The sequence below is a fragment of the Apium graveolens genome, chromosome 9 (assembly GCF_009905375.1).
Source record: "Apium graveolens cultivar Ventura chromosome 9, ASM990537v1, whole genome shotgun sequence".
Classification (NCBI taxonomy): Eukaryota; Viridiplantae; Streptophyta; class Magnoliopsida; order Apiales; family Apiaceae; genus Apium; species Apium graveolens.
Genome location: NC_133655.1, coordinates 1,210,088 through 1,225,994, shown reverse-complemented (window position 1 = coordinate 1,225,994; position 15,907 = coordinate 1,210,088). Strand labels below are relative to the sequence as shown.

General features: G+C 33.5%; 1 long non-coding RNA gene across 1 annotated transcript; it reads left to right on the top strand.

Moving 5' to 3' along the window:
- The first annotated feature begins 208 nt into the window (after positions 1 to 208).
- Positions 209 to 884, top strand: LOC141682796 (uncharacterized). The gene is made up of 3 exons (XR_012559951.1): positions 209 to 354; positions 653 to 720; positions 805 to 884. It is a non-coding gene; the product is annotated as an uncharacterized LOC141682796 (long non-coding RNA).
- Positions 885 to 15,907: the final 15,023 nt, after the last annotated feature.

Here is a 15,907-nt window from a genome sequence, read left to right as displayed (position 1 = left end):
GAAAATTGAAGCTCAAGAAGAAAATTGAGTGTTTTGATGATTTATGTAGGTTTGTTCTGTGTGATTTAAGATGTAAGTGATTTTTTCTTCTCCCAGTAGCAGTTTTGTGGGTGTGTCTGTTATGACTTGCTTGAATGCTATATGATAGTTTCCGTAACATCTCTGTATAAGGTATTATCCATGTGGACTATGTAATGATTTTAGGATTCCCACCATTCTACATGAAATGCAAATATGTGATCAGCTAAGAACTGACAAAGTTACACAGCTAAGAGTTGTACAAACACATCGAATCCTAGTGTCATGCTTGGAGCTGGTCTTGTTGCAAAGAAGGCCTGTGAGCTAGGATTGGAGGTATGTTATACCTGTCAATTACAGTAACCTCTTTAAAATAATAGGTTCGGGACCAGGGAAATGAATTTCTTTATTGGGCGTAAAAATACAATGTTTCCATTATGTTGGTTTCCGGAGAAAAATATTATTTTTAGGGAGGTTATTATTTTATCGATTAATACTTGATCAAGGTTCATCTGTACTCACTTGTATTGGGTAAACAAAGAGTTTATAGTTTTGTCCTCAATACATTGTTCAGTGTTTTTGGAGTGGTAGGAGTCTGCCTTGTAATATTCATATAAATTGTATCTGCAAACAGGTTAAGCCATGGGTGAAAACAAGTCTTGCACCAGGGTCTGGAGTTGTTACCAAGTACTTGCTTCAAAGGTATTACAACTATTCTGTAAAAGAGTGTATTTCTGACTCATAATAAATTCCCAGCTTTGAATTGTTTACCTTTCCGTGTTTTAGTGGCCTGCAAGAGTACTTGAACCAGCACGGCTTCAACATTATTGGGTATGGTTGTACGACATGCATAGGAAACTCTGGGGACCTTCAGGAATCATTACCAGCTTGCATTACAGACAATGGTATATGTCTTCTTTGTTCTGATATTTCATTCAATGCCTCCACTAAAATTAAGAAAATGTCAGGGTGCGTTCCATCAATATTTTGCCTCCCACTGCTCTGTCCACTGGTATAGTGGTCGTAAGATTTTGATTATTAAAAAAATTTTCATATCACCCCATGGTGAAATCATCACGTGTATTGTATCTTATATTGTGGTCAAGATGCATATTTTGTGAAAACATACGGAATTTAAGATTTTATCATCTTTTACAAGGGAGTATCATTTTTATTTCACATCAGAGATTGATTATGTTACTATGGATGAATTAAAAGATAATAAAACCTGTATTTTAAATATAAGTTACCCTTTTAAAACGGACGAAAAAGTATTATACATTGTCCTGAATGAAGGCAAACATTTGTGTGTTGTTAGCTGTCTTGATTTACATTCTTTCTTTCTTCCTTTTGTGGACCAACAATAATCGCTGTACACCTATACTCTGTATATGTATGCTTTCTAGACATTGTAGTTGCAGCTGTTCTTTCCGGAAATAGAAACTTCGAAGGACATGTTCACCCACTAATAAGAGCCAATTATCTTGCTTCGCCTCCATTAGTTGTGGCTTATGCACTAGCCGGCACAGTATGCTTCCTTACTTTTTACTTTAATATTATTTGTTTTTCCCCATCTAAAATCTGATTAATAATGTGCATGGGAGGGTTCTGCTAAGCTTTTTATGCTAAAAGATGAAGAGCTTTCAAGCTACCATGTTATGTCATTTTTTAAATAGCCATATTATTGTCTTTTTCTTTATCCGGGGTTTTTGGAGCTGGGGGATTATGTATTATATTTAGTCAGGGCTTTCCTTTTCGTTGTCTGAACTTCTGATTCCAGCTCAATGCGATGAGCTTACCGTTGACATTGTCCAGCTGACACATACCTTATGTACATTCTTATTTGTAATATTAAGCTAGGCCATTTTGTATAGCTATCTGATATTGAATATAAAAATTTAATGTTATGATCAAGAAATTCTTATCAGTTATACAATTGCTAAAGTAGTATCAATGTTATGTTATGTTCCTTGCCCAGATGGCAGGCTTTGCTCTATACGAAGATACATATCCCAGTTCAAGAAGAATGCTCAATATCATTTCTCCCGAAAGTTTGTCAGTGCACTTGAAACAACTGACCAGATCTAGCCTATGTAGTCATGAACACTTCTTCCTGTATCAAATTTTAATGTTATGGTTTTCCTTGCCAGATGGCAGGCTTTGCTCTATACAGAAGATACATATCCCAGTTCAAGAAGATGCTCAATATCATTTCCCGAAAGTTTGTCATGCACTTGAACAACGCCAGATCTAGCCTATGTAGTCATGAACACTTCTTCCTGTATCCAAATTTAATGTTATGTTTCCTTGCCCAGGATGGCAAGGCTTTGCTCTATACAGAAGATACATATCCCAGTTCAAGAAGATGCTCAATATCATTTCCCGAAAGTTTGTCATTGTACTTGAAACAACGCCAGATCAGCCGAGGTAGTCAGACACTTCTTCCTGTATGCCAGCCTTCCTTCTGTCCATCACAAAATTGCAAATATGAGTTCAAATCAGCACAACTATATGTTTTCACTTGAGAAACTGTTCTAACATGCTAAACTAGGTAGTGTTTCTAAGCTTACACAAGACTAAATTTGTTCTAGTTAACTAGGTTGAATATCTTTTATTATAAAAGTGTGGTTCGATAGTCATATCATGCAGGTGAGAGGGGAGAAAGGGATAAATTCAGAGGTGATCGTTGATAGTCCTGACCAGCAGAGTTGCTACCATCCACTGTTACAGAAAAACCAGGTGCCAAGTTCTATTTGTCTTAAAAACTTATAGATTTTGAAATCTCTCTCAAATTACTCTTGTCTTATTTAAAAAAATCTAGTGTACATCCCTTATGATATCTTAACAAGTATCTAGTGTACATTTAGGTCAATCACATCCAAAAGTTTGTGACAAGGATAAATGATTTTCTATGTAATTATGTTGTATGTAATTATGTTGTAATTATGTAATTATGTAATTATGTTGTCGATTTATTTTGAAGATTGTTTTCTCCAGATTGGGAAATTGCCTATCACATGCTGTAATGATATTGCAAGGACAACATAGCTCTTGCGGAAGACGTGAAGAGAAGCTGAAAATCCTTGTAGACTCTATATTTTCTTTAATTTGTAGTAGAAATCTTAGACTAATGAAGGCAGTGATATCAATATGCTTTTAGCTTTTGTATAACTATGTTGCTGTGATTTTCGATCATGGATTAACTTTAGAACTTTTGTTTAGATTTGCAAAGTTAATTTCATTTGATTACTTGTTATATTTTGCGTAAGACAACGCTTTTAACAACCAAGCTTCATTAAAATATCATGTCTTTAATACTAAAACAATGCTTTCGAACACAAAACTTTGGTGCAAAATTAACTCTCACAACACTAGTAAACCATTTTCTATATAATATTAAGATATTGTATCAAAGGTATTCATGCAATACGTTTGGACAAATAAACAGTTGTATGTATCTGATCATGCAATACATTAAAATCCAAAACTGTTGTATGTAGAAATTTATTACAAGAGTTCTACGAGCTCAATTTCATTTTTGTTGTCTATCTGAATACACAACAACGTTTATACAATAATAAGTGTTGTAGGATTGGTTTTAATGTTATACCTTACACAACGGTTTTCTGAGTTTGTGAGAACCCTTGAGTAATATCGCTTGTTACGATGAAAACAAGTAAAAAACGTTGTCTTTTCTGGATGTAATACAACGGGCTTAATCCATAATCATTGTCTGTATAATCTCAGACAATGTTTTTTAGCCGTTGTCTAATCCAACTAACAGACGGCGGCTCAATAGTCAACGGAAAAATAGGGTATCAGACAACGGACATAAACGGTTGTTGAAGCTTGTTTTCCTTGTAGTGTATATTACTCCCCCTTTCTAAAAACACATGTTTATTTTAACTTTTGAGGCGTTAACTTCACTAAAATTTAATTGATATTTACACATATCATATAATCGAAAAAAATAATAATAAAAATATCATTAAAAAAATATTTATTCTATTCTAAAATGTAACTTTCATATTTTAAACATAGATAATTTATAATATTTAATATTAAGTCAAAAATTAGTTAATTTGACTCATAAAAAATATGTAATTAGGGAATGAGGGAATATTAATAATTGGAGGAAAAAAACAGGGTGAAATTTTTTGACTAGGTCGGCCACACGCCTAAAATATCTTTTTTCTATGAAATTGTTGATCTGGGTTCAGTATAGTGGAATATAGGATAATCAAGCGTAGAGAGACGCAACAATTAAAACACATGATACAGTAGTTAAGGGTCACGGTGTTAAAACAGGTTCAGCTGCTCCTCAAGTGAAGATTGCCCCAGGAAGGCCCAAGAAAAAGAGATGAAATAAAAATTATATTGTGGAAGAAAACGTGGCAGTCAAAGAGCAGAAGTATTCATCCAACTCAGCAAATGGTCTGGGGGAGCTGCGACGGTTAGCTAGAGTTGGGACTCCAAATCCTAAGTACCTATCCCAGAGCAATCTAATTTTTGAGGTTATATATGTAAATAATAACTATTAGTGTACAGTTGTCATTTAAGAGGTTATCCATCTACATGTTACAAAAAAAAATCAAGGTTTCAGAAACAAGGTCAAAAGAACATCTGGGTTAAGTAATTTGAATACATGCACCAGCTATATACATTAAGGTTCAAGGCTGGATAATTAATGTTGTATAATATTGTCAAAACTTATGGACTATATAGGTAGATTAATCGAGTAAATAAGGTGGCTGTGCTAATTTCAATATATGGCTGGAATATGAACAGAAGAAAGATGGTAAACACCTACAACACCTACATGTATAGCTTGCATGAATTGAAGACAATGTAACTTACTCATCTCCGTTAAACAATTGTAGGTGGTAAAAAGTCTATGTTAGTAATAAATACCTGATGTAAGGAATGATGTCAGCTAGAGTTTAAGGCATATAAATAGGTCTGATCATTTGTAGTACTAATATATCACACCAAGTGAAGAAAAACACCAAGAGGTCCATAGAGAGAAAGAAAAGAGCTGAAGCTCTTGTGAGAAGAATAAAAATTACAGTGTGTGTAAACACTTAAATGTATAAGTTGTTTTTTCTATTATTAAGAAATAAAAGCAATCTCTAGTGTATTAATATTATTGAAATATTTTGGTGTAAAGCCCATCTACGTTTCCAACAAGTGGTATCTGAGTTAAGGTTCATTCGAGAAAAGATGGCACATATGATGGCGCAACCACAAATCCCGAAATTGACGACAACAAATTACAGGAATTGGAGCATACAAATGAAGGTGTTACTCGGTTCTTACAATAATTAGGAAATTATCGGGAATGGGTTTAACGAGCCTGCTAATGCAGCCGCTGAAGCAGCACTTCCAAATGCCGAGAAGACGACGTTAAAGGAGATCCGAAAAAAAGATAAAAAGGCCTTATATACAATTATTCAAGGTGTTGATGAATCAACCTTTCAAAAAATTTCAGATGCAAAAACGGCAAAAGAAGCCTGGGAGATTTTGCAAAAATCATTCCAAGGAGTCGAAAAAGTCAAAATGGTGCGGTTTCAGGTGCTACGCGGGGAGTTCGAAAATTTAAAGATGAAAAGTTTGTTACGCGTGTGAAAGCCATAACAAATGATATGAAAAGAAACGGCGAAAGTCTCGATGACGTTCAGGTCATGGAAAAACTCCTCCGTTCGCTAACCAGAAAATTTGATTATGTGGTTACTTCTATTGAGGATTCAAATGACTTGTCCACAATTTCCATTGATGAGCTGGTTGGTTCACTTCAAGCGCATGAGCAGCGGATGAACCAATATGATGATGCAAGCCATTTGGAAAAGGCGTTGCAAAGTAAAGTATCCATTGGTGACAATTCTGGCTGTAGCAGTTATGTACGTGGCAGAGGTGGCTACCGAGGTGGACGAGGACGTGGAAGGCAGTCTTTCAACAGAGGCCAGAATTCTGAAGGTTATCAACCATCTGGTCATGGTCAGAATTTTAGAGGTCGAGGAAGAAGTGGATTTCAACGAGGTGATAAATCTCAATTTCAATGTTATAATTGTAATAAATTTGGTCACTTCAGTTATGAGTGTAGAGCACCAAAGTCGAAGAAAGGAGTCACTTTGCTGTAGTAAAAGAAGATAAAGATGTTGGCACTGCTATGTCCCTCACTTATAAAGGAGATGAGAGAAATAAGAAAAATGTATGGTATCTTGACTCAGGGGCCAGTAATCACATGACTGGTCACAAGGAATTATTCATGGAGATAGACGATACCATCAGCGGAGAAGTTACTTTTGGTGACTCGTCAAAGATTCCGGTGAAAGGAAAAGGTACCGTCACGATCATGTCGAAGAAAGGTGAAAAAAATATATAAATGATGTTTATTATATTCCTGCATTGAAAAATAATATTATCATTCTTGGCCAACTTGTGGAGAAATGATATAATATACAGATGCAGGACAATTCTCTCATTATCAGAAATCAAGTTCGGGAATTGATTGCAAATGTGGAGATGTCAAATAATCGTTTGTTTACGCTTGATATGCAAATGAATTTGCAGAAGTGCATAAAGTCGGTCATTAAAAATGACTCGTGGTTGTGGCATTTGAGATATGGTCATCTTGGATTTTTCGGCTTAAAATTATTGTCAAAAACAAAGATGGTGGACGGTTTGCCAGAAATCAATTAACCAGGAAATTTGTGTGAAGCCTGTGTCAAGGGGAAGCAACACAAACAAAGTTTTCCCGTTGGAAAATCATGGAGAGCCAGGAGGCCATTGGAGATTAATCACACAGATATTGCTGGTCCATTTGATATCTCATCACTTGGAGGTAATAGATATTATATAACATTTATCGATGATTTTAGCAGGAAAAGTTGGGTGTATATCATCAAAGAAAAGTCGGAGGCTCTTGATAAATTCAAGGAGTTCAAAGTACTGGCAGAAAAGCAAAGTGGTCATTATTTGAAGATACTCAGATCAGACAAAGGAGGCGAGTATACTTCAAACTTGTTCAAAAGTTTTTGCAGAGCACATGGCATCAATCATCAGTTGACAACGGCATATACTCCTCAACAAAATGGCATTGAAGAAAGGAATAATTGCATTATTCTTGACATGGCAAGAAGCATGGTGAAAGCAAAGCATTTTCCAAGAACTTTATGGGCGGAAGTTGTTCCATGTGCAGTTTATTTGCTGAATGGTGTCTAACAAAAAGTGTCAGAAATAGAACTCCAAATGAAGCATGGAGCGGGAGCAAACCATCAGTTGGACATCTCAGAATTTTTGGGTGTATTGTTTATGGCCACGTTCCCGATCAGAAAAGGAAGAAGCTGGATGATAAAGGCGAGAAATACATCTTTACCGGATATGACAAAAGGAGCAAGGCGTATAGACTCTATAATCCCCTAACGATGAAATTAATCATTTCTCGAGATATTGAGTTTGATGAATCAGACTACTGGAAATGGAGCGAGGAAGAAAGAAAAGTTGATGGTTTATTTTTCAATGATGATGATGATGATGACGGTGATGACTCCAATATTGAAGATGACGGAGATGATGATCAAACTCCTCCACCAAGTCCAAATCAATAAAATCCTGGATCGACACCATCCACGGGAGAAAGCAGCAGTTCAGGGGGAGCACCACGAAAGACGCGGAGTCTGGATAATATCTATGAAGCAACAAGTCTGGTACAAACAACCTTTGATTATTCTCTATTTTGTTTAATGGTTGAATGTGATCCAGTTACATTTAAAGAGGCTTCTGAAGAAATAAAATGGAATAAAGCCATGGATGAGGAAATTGGTACAATAAAGAATAATGATACTTGAGAGCTCATAGATCTTCCAGAAGGACACAAAGCAACTGGTGTCAAGTGGGTCTACAAGACCAAGACGAATCAGGATGAAGAAGTGAAGAAATACAAGGTGAGGTTGGTAGCTAAAGGCTACAAAAAGAGATATGGCCTTGACTATGATGAGGTATTCGATCCAGTTACAAGAGTTGATACCATACGACTTCTTACAGCAATTGTAGCTCAGAATCAGTGGAAGATTTTTCAGATGGACGTCAAGTCAGCATTTCTCAACGGTTATCTTGAAGAAGAAGTCTATATTGAGCAGGCTCCAGGATATGTTGAAAAAGGCCGGGAAAACAAAGTCTACAGACTGAAGAAAGCCTTATATGGTTTGAAGCAAGCTCCGCAAGCATGGAATACAAGGGTTGATGAATATTTTCAGAGAAATGGTTTCGTGAAGAGTCCATACGAGCATGCCCTCTGTATAAAGACAAATTCAGAGGGAGATATTATGATCGTGTGCTTATACGGGGATGACATGATATTTACAGAAAATAACCCTGGTATGTTTGATGATTTTAAGAAAGTTATGACTAACGAATTTGAGATGACATATATTGGTCAAATGTCATACTTTCTTGGAGTCGAGGTGACGTAAAGTAAAGACGGGATATTTATGTCACAGAAAAAATATGCCGAGGAAATTTTAAAGAAGTTCAGAATGGAGGAATGCAAACCAGTGAGCACACCAGTAGAAGCAAACATAAAGCTCAGAGTTGATTCAACGAGTGAGTCGGTAAATTCGACGTTGTTTAAAAGTTTGGTTGGAAGTCTGAGGTACCTAACTTTACTCGTCCAGATATAATGTATGCAGTAGGATTGGTTAGTAGGTACATGGAGAAGCCGATGCAAGATCACTTCATGGCAGCTAAAAGAATTTTGAGGTACATAAAAGGTACACTTGATCATGGCTTATTTTAGACATACTCTCAAGATTCAAAATTAGTAGGTTACTCAGAGTCTCAAACAGCGATTATGGTGGTGACTTGGATGACGGGAAAAGCACTTCGGGTTATACTTTTCACATTGGTTCTGCAATATTCTCGTGATCATCAAAGAAGAAACCAACAGTTGCACTATCAACATGTGAAGCAGAATACATCGCAGCAGCAGCGTGTGCATGTCAAGCTATGTGGCTAGGCTACATATTGGGTGAGTTAAATCTTGCAGAGGAATGTCCGGTTAAAATTTATGTGGATAATAAATCCGTTATTTCACTAGCGAAAAATCCAGTGTCACACAGTCAGAGCAAGCACATCAATATTAAATATCATTTTATTCGACAACAGGTGAATGAAAAAATAGTAGAGTTGGTACACTTTAAGACCGAAGAAAATTTAGCAGATATTTTCACTAAGCCGTTGAAGCCAGACGTGTTTCAGAAAATGAAAAATAAGCTCGGAATGCAAAGTCGAGTTTGAGGGGGAGTGTTAGAATTTCAAACTCTGGGGAAGTAGTATTAATATCTACAGTTATCATTTAAGAAATTATCCATCTACATGTTGCATATCAAAAATCACGGTTTCAGCAACAACGTCAAAAGAACATCTGGGTTAAGTAATTTGAATAACATGCACCAGCTATATACATTAAGGTATAATAAATGTTGTATAATATTGTCAAAGCTTCTGGACTATATAGGTAGATTAATCCACGAAATAAGGTGGCTGTGCTAATTTCAATACATGGCTCGAATATGAACTGAAGAAAGATGGTAAACACCTACAACACTTACATTGCATGAATTGAAGACAACGTAACTTACTCATCTCACGATTCAACAATTATAGGCTGGTAAAAAGTCTATGTTAGTAATAAATACTTGATGTAAGGAATGATGTCAGGTAGAGTTTAAGGCCTATAAATAGGTCTGGTCATTTGTAGTACTAATATATCACACCAAGTGAAGAAAAATACCAAGAGGTTCACAGAGAGAAAGAAAAGAGTTGAAGCTCTTGTGAGAAGAAAAAAATTACAGTGTGTGTAAACACTTATATGTATAAGTTTTATTTCCATTATTAAGAAATAAAAATAATCAATTGTGCTGGTGTATTAATATTATTGAAATATTTTGGTGTAAAGCCCATCTACGTTTCCAACAGTTTCAGAAGATTTGCAAAGTTTAGAAAACAAGACAAAAAATGATGTGATATGTATGGAAAATTACTGGCTTATGCCCCCTGTGGTTTCCCGTGACGGATCATAATTCTTACCGAATACAATATTTTTTAAATATACTTTATTTATTTGAACAAATTAGTGGCCCGTTTGAAAAACTGTATTTCATTTGACATTGTGGATTTCATCAAATAAGTTGTTTGGAAATTTAGATTTAGATTTCATTTGAAATCTAAGACATTCAAATATTAGTACAAAGATGAGAATTTGAAATGACAATTCATGTCTTTTGAAATTAAATCCAAGTTTTGAAACGCCCTATAGAGTTACTTCAACTTTCTTCTTTATTTTAACTCAAAATTTTGGTTTCAAGATGTGACCATATTCATGTCAACATCATCATCAAATCATTATTTATTTCAATAATTAATAATTTTTAAATTTTCAAATTACTTATTCATACTAATATTAAATTATAAATGTCATAAATACATTTTGTATTTCATTTTTAAGCAAGTTAAAAATTTCGACAAAAGAAAGTTAAAAAATAATTGTATACAAAAAAAAATTGACCAAAAAATTTATATAAAGTTGAAAAGCACATGTTTAAAGTTTACAAATTTAATTTTTTTTTAAAATTTTTTAATAACTCAAGAATTTTGACGTAAGTATTACTACCCTAAAAATATTATATAATTTATGAACTTAATTTTAAGTAAAAAATTTATACTCTAAAATTTATTTATTAGAAATTTTTGATAATATGATTTGATAATTATTTTAAATATGCATGTGTATAATTGAGTGAAATTTTAGTTTTTAAAAAAATATCACATTGCAATATTTAGTTTTGTTGATATTCATGGGTGTGTTTACAAAAATTAATTATGTTAGAATTAAAAGATAAATTTTAGCTCACATCAATAGTAAACGAATTATATTTATTTTGATATACAGACCTAACTAATTATATTCAAATTTATTTTGTTTTAATTTGTTTAAACCTGGATGAGATAAAAAGTTATGTATCAATAATAATAAAAATTTGTTAACCCGAATAAAAGTACAAATTATTTTATTTTTGATGGTAGAGTTATTTATTGTTTTATTTTGATTTATCATGAATCAAGTGTATTATTATTGGTCAATTTTTTTTATTATTCGAACCAGATGACCTAATCACATGAAAAAAGTGAGAATTTTTTTTAAGTTTATATAACAACGATATACAACCCATATTTTTAATTTTAACGATATGCACCATATAATTTTATAATTTATAGTTTATAATAAATTTTCATAATTCTTTAAAACTATAAAAATATAGACTATAAACTAAAGTAGAAAAAACATATAATGGGAAAACTGTGTAGGGTTGAGTATTATTTTAAAAATTTTGAAACTGAAACCCAAGATTAATGCTATAAAAACTAATCCAAACCAAAACCAAATTCGATAAAAATTGATTCAAATTTTAAACCCAAATATCAACAAAATATAATATCATTTTTTATGTAATTTATTTTTAAAAATAAACATGAGAACGTGAATCAAATAATATATTTATTTACACTAAAAAAGTATGAAAAATTAGGAAACTTGTAGTTTTAACGGAGAATTAATATTATTATATATGTATATAATATTAAAATAAGATTAAAAAATTATAAACTATGAAGATTTAATCATAAAGAATAATTTTAAAATAGATATCTTTTTATATTATTATCTAATATATATAATTTTAAGTTATATGCACAATATTTAAACTAAATAAATTTGAATAAATGACTAATTTGTGAGTTCGCTTCGAATTTAATAGGAAATATTTATATCTTGTTTTTTCAAGTGAAAAAATTGTTAGCTATTATTATAGTAAAAATTTAAATAGTTTTTAAAATGAATTAAAGTTAAAATCCAGGTATAATTTTTACAATATTATAAATACAAGGGTGCACTTTTTAATAATATAAACCAAAAAATAATATTCCAATTGTATCCATGTAAATGTTAATATTAACCGTTATTTTTAATAAAAATTATTAAAAGCTGTACGATATGAAACAAAATTTAAAGTTGAGGGTATAAAAGTTTAAGATTTAATCAAGAAAACTAAATATTCAAAAGTAGTGCAAAGTGTTATTGAACTCTTATAAAAATATCATCACAAGAAGTTTGAAAATTTTGTAGCAAATTCAAGAAAAATTTCACCCAAGAAAACTCTTTGGTGTGTACTTGGGATGTTTCAACTTTAATTCGTTTATGAATTTTTTAATTTTTAGATAAACAGCTTTTTGTATGGTACACATATATATATAGCTCAACAGACCTGGCAAAATAGCACTCTTTCAACTCAGTCACTTGTAAAGGTAAACGGAAGAATATAAGAATCCACATATTGGCTTAGGTCGGTTTTTGTTGTGTCAAAGTATATTTTAGAAAAAGTTGAAAACACTATATAATTGACATAAATTAAAATATAAAACAAGTAGGAAGAATAGCTTTTATTAATATATAAAAACCTATTATACAAACTACTCTGTACAAAATGTGCAAGTATTTTTAAATGCCTATTTTTAAAGGCGTTATGTTATATGAATAATATCATTGCGCATGTACACTACATAGTTATTTATATCAACTGCATATTAATTACCATGAACATAGTATTAATTAGTGATAACTCCAATCCACGCACAGGTCCTTTCGACGTCGCACCGGGACCTCTTGCAGTGTAGCTGCCGTAGGGTATCTGCAAAACAATACCGAAGAGGGGATTTGACCCCGCGGCGTGTCCAGCGTGAGAGTTAGAACTTACTTTTGGATGATGAAGATAAAAATATAAGGTGGCTCTGTGTGTATATGAGTGTGTGTAAGTGAGTGTAACCCCTAAATCCTTTCTCCTTGGGTATTTATAGCCCAAGGATAGGGTTTATGGGTTGGTACCTTTCAATCAAGGTTGTTCGTTGCTGGGGCGTAGGATGCCTGGCTTCAATGGATTTCTTACACGTGCCTAGATAAGGAATGCCTTAGAATGTTCCAAGGGTGTGTTGACAAATTTCTTGATTGTCTTAATTGTTGGTTATAGATAGTTATCATTCATGTTCCTAGAATTGTGTCCCACATATTCCTCCATAATGTGCTGTAGTATTGGCTTGTTCCCGGGTTGGGCCGGACCCTGACTCTTCCCTTAAGTCCGGCTCACCCTAGAGCAGGGTAGAGCCCTAGTTAGGAGACTGTTAGAATCTGGCTCCTCTTATGAGCCCGTCTCACCCTAGAGGGGGGTTAAATCCTAGACAAGATGTTAATATCCTATCATTCTCCTCCACTCCCTTATGCAAATTTTCTAGATGTGGGAGTATAGTAAAATATGCGGAACTTCTTTGTTTGCTTGAGAAATATTTGTTATTTTCTTTCCCCCCAATCTGGGTTGGGTATATAGACACCAATTCGAATTTAAAAGTGGAGGGTTGTGCTGGCTTGATCGAAAAAAATTACTAGTTTTTGCCCCACAATCTGGGTTGGATATGTAGAGACCAATATGGATTTAAAGATAGAGAGTAGTGTTGGCATGAGAGAAAGAATTGTTGCTTTCTTGCCCCCAATCCGGGTTAGGTATATAGATACCATTTTGGATTCAATGATAAGATGGTGTGTTGGCTTGAGAGAAACATTTGTTTCTTTCTTGTCCCCCAATCCGGGTTGGGTATGTAAAGATCGATCTGAATTCGAAGATATAGAGTTTTGCTGGCTTGAGAGAAAATATTCGGTAATACAAACCAAGGGAAATAATTCCCTTGAGATATCTAAGAACTCTATCTACTGCCTCCCAATGAGTCTTGTTTGGACAACTTGTATATATAGCTAACTTAGACACAAAATAAGAAATATCTCTTCTATTCACATTATCAAGATATTGCAAACTTCTAATAATCTGAGAATACCTTAACTGAGATACGGAAATTTCTGATCTATTCTTGAGAAGTGCAGCTTTTGAATCATATGGTGTACTAGTGATTTTATAATTTGAATAACCGTACTTCTTAAGTATATATTTCTCTATATAATGAGAAAGTGACAACGTTATTCCATCAGTTGACTATATCAACATGATCCCAAGAATCGCATTAGCCTCACCCATATCCCTCATTTCAAAGTGCCACTTCAAGAAACTCTCTGTCTCATTAATAATCTTAATATTGGTTCCAAATAACAAAATATCATTACATACAAGCACAAATTCATTTCCTCTAACCTTATAGTAGGCGCATTCGTCACTTTCATTAACTATAAATAAAAAGTTTAAATAGTTTTATCAAACTTTTTATGCCAGTCTATAGGAGCTTTTTTAAGGCCAAATATGGACTTAACTAGCCTACATACTTTACTCTCGTTACCAGAAATAACAAATCCTTCAGGTTGATCTATATAAATCTCTTATTCAAAGTCACCATGAATAAAAGTTGTATTTAAATAAATTTGATGGATGATAAGACCATGTACAGAAGCCAATACAATAAGCATTCTAATTATTATGATTCGAGCAATAGGAAATTATGTATCAAAATAGTTAATGCCTTCTCTTTTCCTAAAGCCCTTAACTACCGGCCTAGCCTTGTACTTATCTATTAAGCCATCACGGTTTAGATTCCTCTTGAAAATCCACTTGCATCATATAGTAGAACACTTAGGAGGGAGATCAACTAACTCCCATCTTCCATTAGAAATAATTGATTCTATTTCATCCTTCATGGCACTTTTCCAATGCCTTGACTCCGAAGAATCCAAGGTTTGACGGAAAGTTAAAGGTTCATCCTTGATATTGTAAGACATAAAGTCACTTCCAAAGTCCTTGAATACCTTTACACGCTTACTCCTTCTAGGTTCATCTACTTCGTTAGGAGTAGAAATACTACCAGGACCTGCCCCCATATTCGTCATCTTTTCCACATGATCAGGAATAGAACTCCATGTGTGAGTGAGATCATCTTAAGATTTATCCTAAAGTACACCAATCTTCATAGGGAACACTTTCTCAAAGAAAGTTGTATCACGAAACTCAACTATCGTAATACTAAAAATCTTATAGCAGATGTTATTTCAAGACATCCCAGAAAGATTGAATCAATAGTTTTTGGACCTAGTTTTTTCTTCTTGTGTTCAGGGACAATCACCTTAGCAAGTCGTATGGTCTTATAATGGTCTTATAATTTCTTTATAATTAATAGGGTGTCTTATAAATATATTTCAGAGGGACCCTTTGTAAAATATGGCAAGCTGTATTCAGAGCCTCTTTCCACATGTACTTAGTGAAAGAGATGTGTCCTAAGTCCAATCATGTATGATGATTTAGAAAGAACTTTTATGTAATCTGTTTTGATTTTATTGATATTAATAAAAGTCTTGTTTTGGTTTTATTGCGGGCTTTATCTATTTAAGTGTTTAAATAAGATATACCATAGTTTAGAGTAAAGCTTTTTATGGATTATGATGAGATCATAATAATGAGACCTAAAAGATGATAACTCTGAACATAAATATTTCCTGGTCGTAGGATGACTAACTGGTAATTAGTAATCCACAAAAATTGGTCTATACTATGCTTGCTTCATTATGAAGGATGTCTGTTCTCATAGACATTTGTGTGGTGACACTATAGCTAGTATGTAGGTGCTTATTATAGAATAAGTTCACTGAACATGACTCACACAGCTGAACAACTGATGGAGTTCACTCACGTCTCAGCAGATGTTCACATAGTGATAGTTGTACAAGTATCCTTAAACTTGAGGTCATCATAGTCATCTTGTGTACACTGAACTATATTTTGGTTTAGTTCTTAGTCTCTGGGGACAATAATAAGGGCTCTACTGAGTGTAAGAATTTGTACACGAAGAT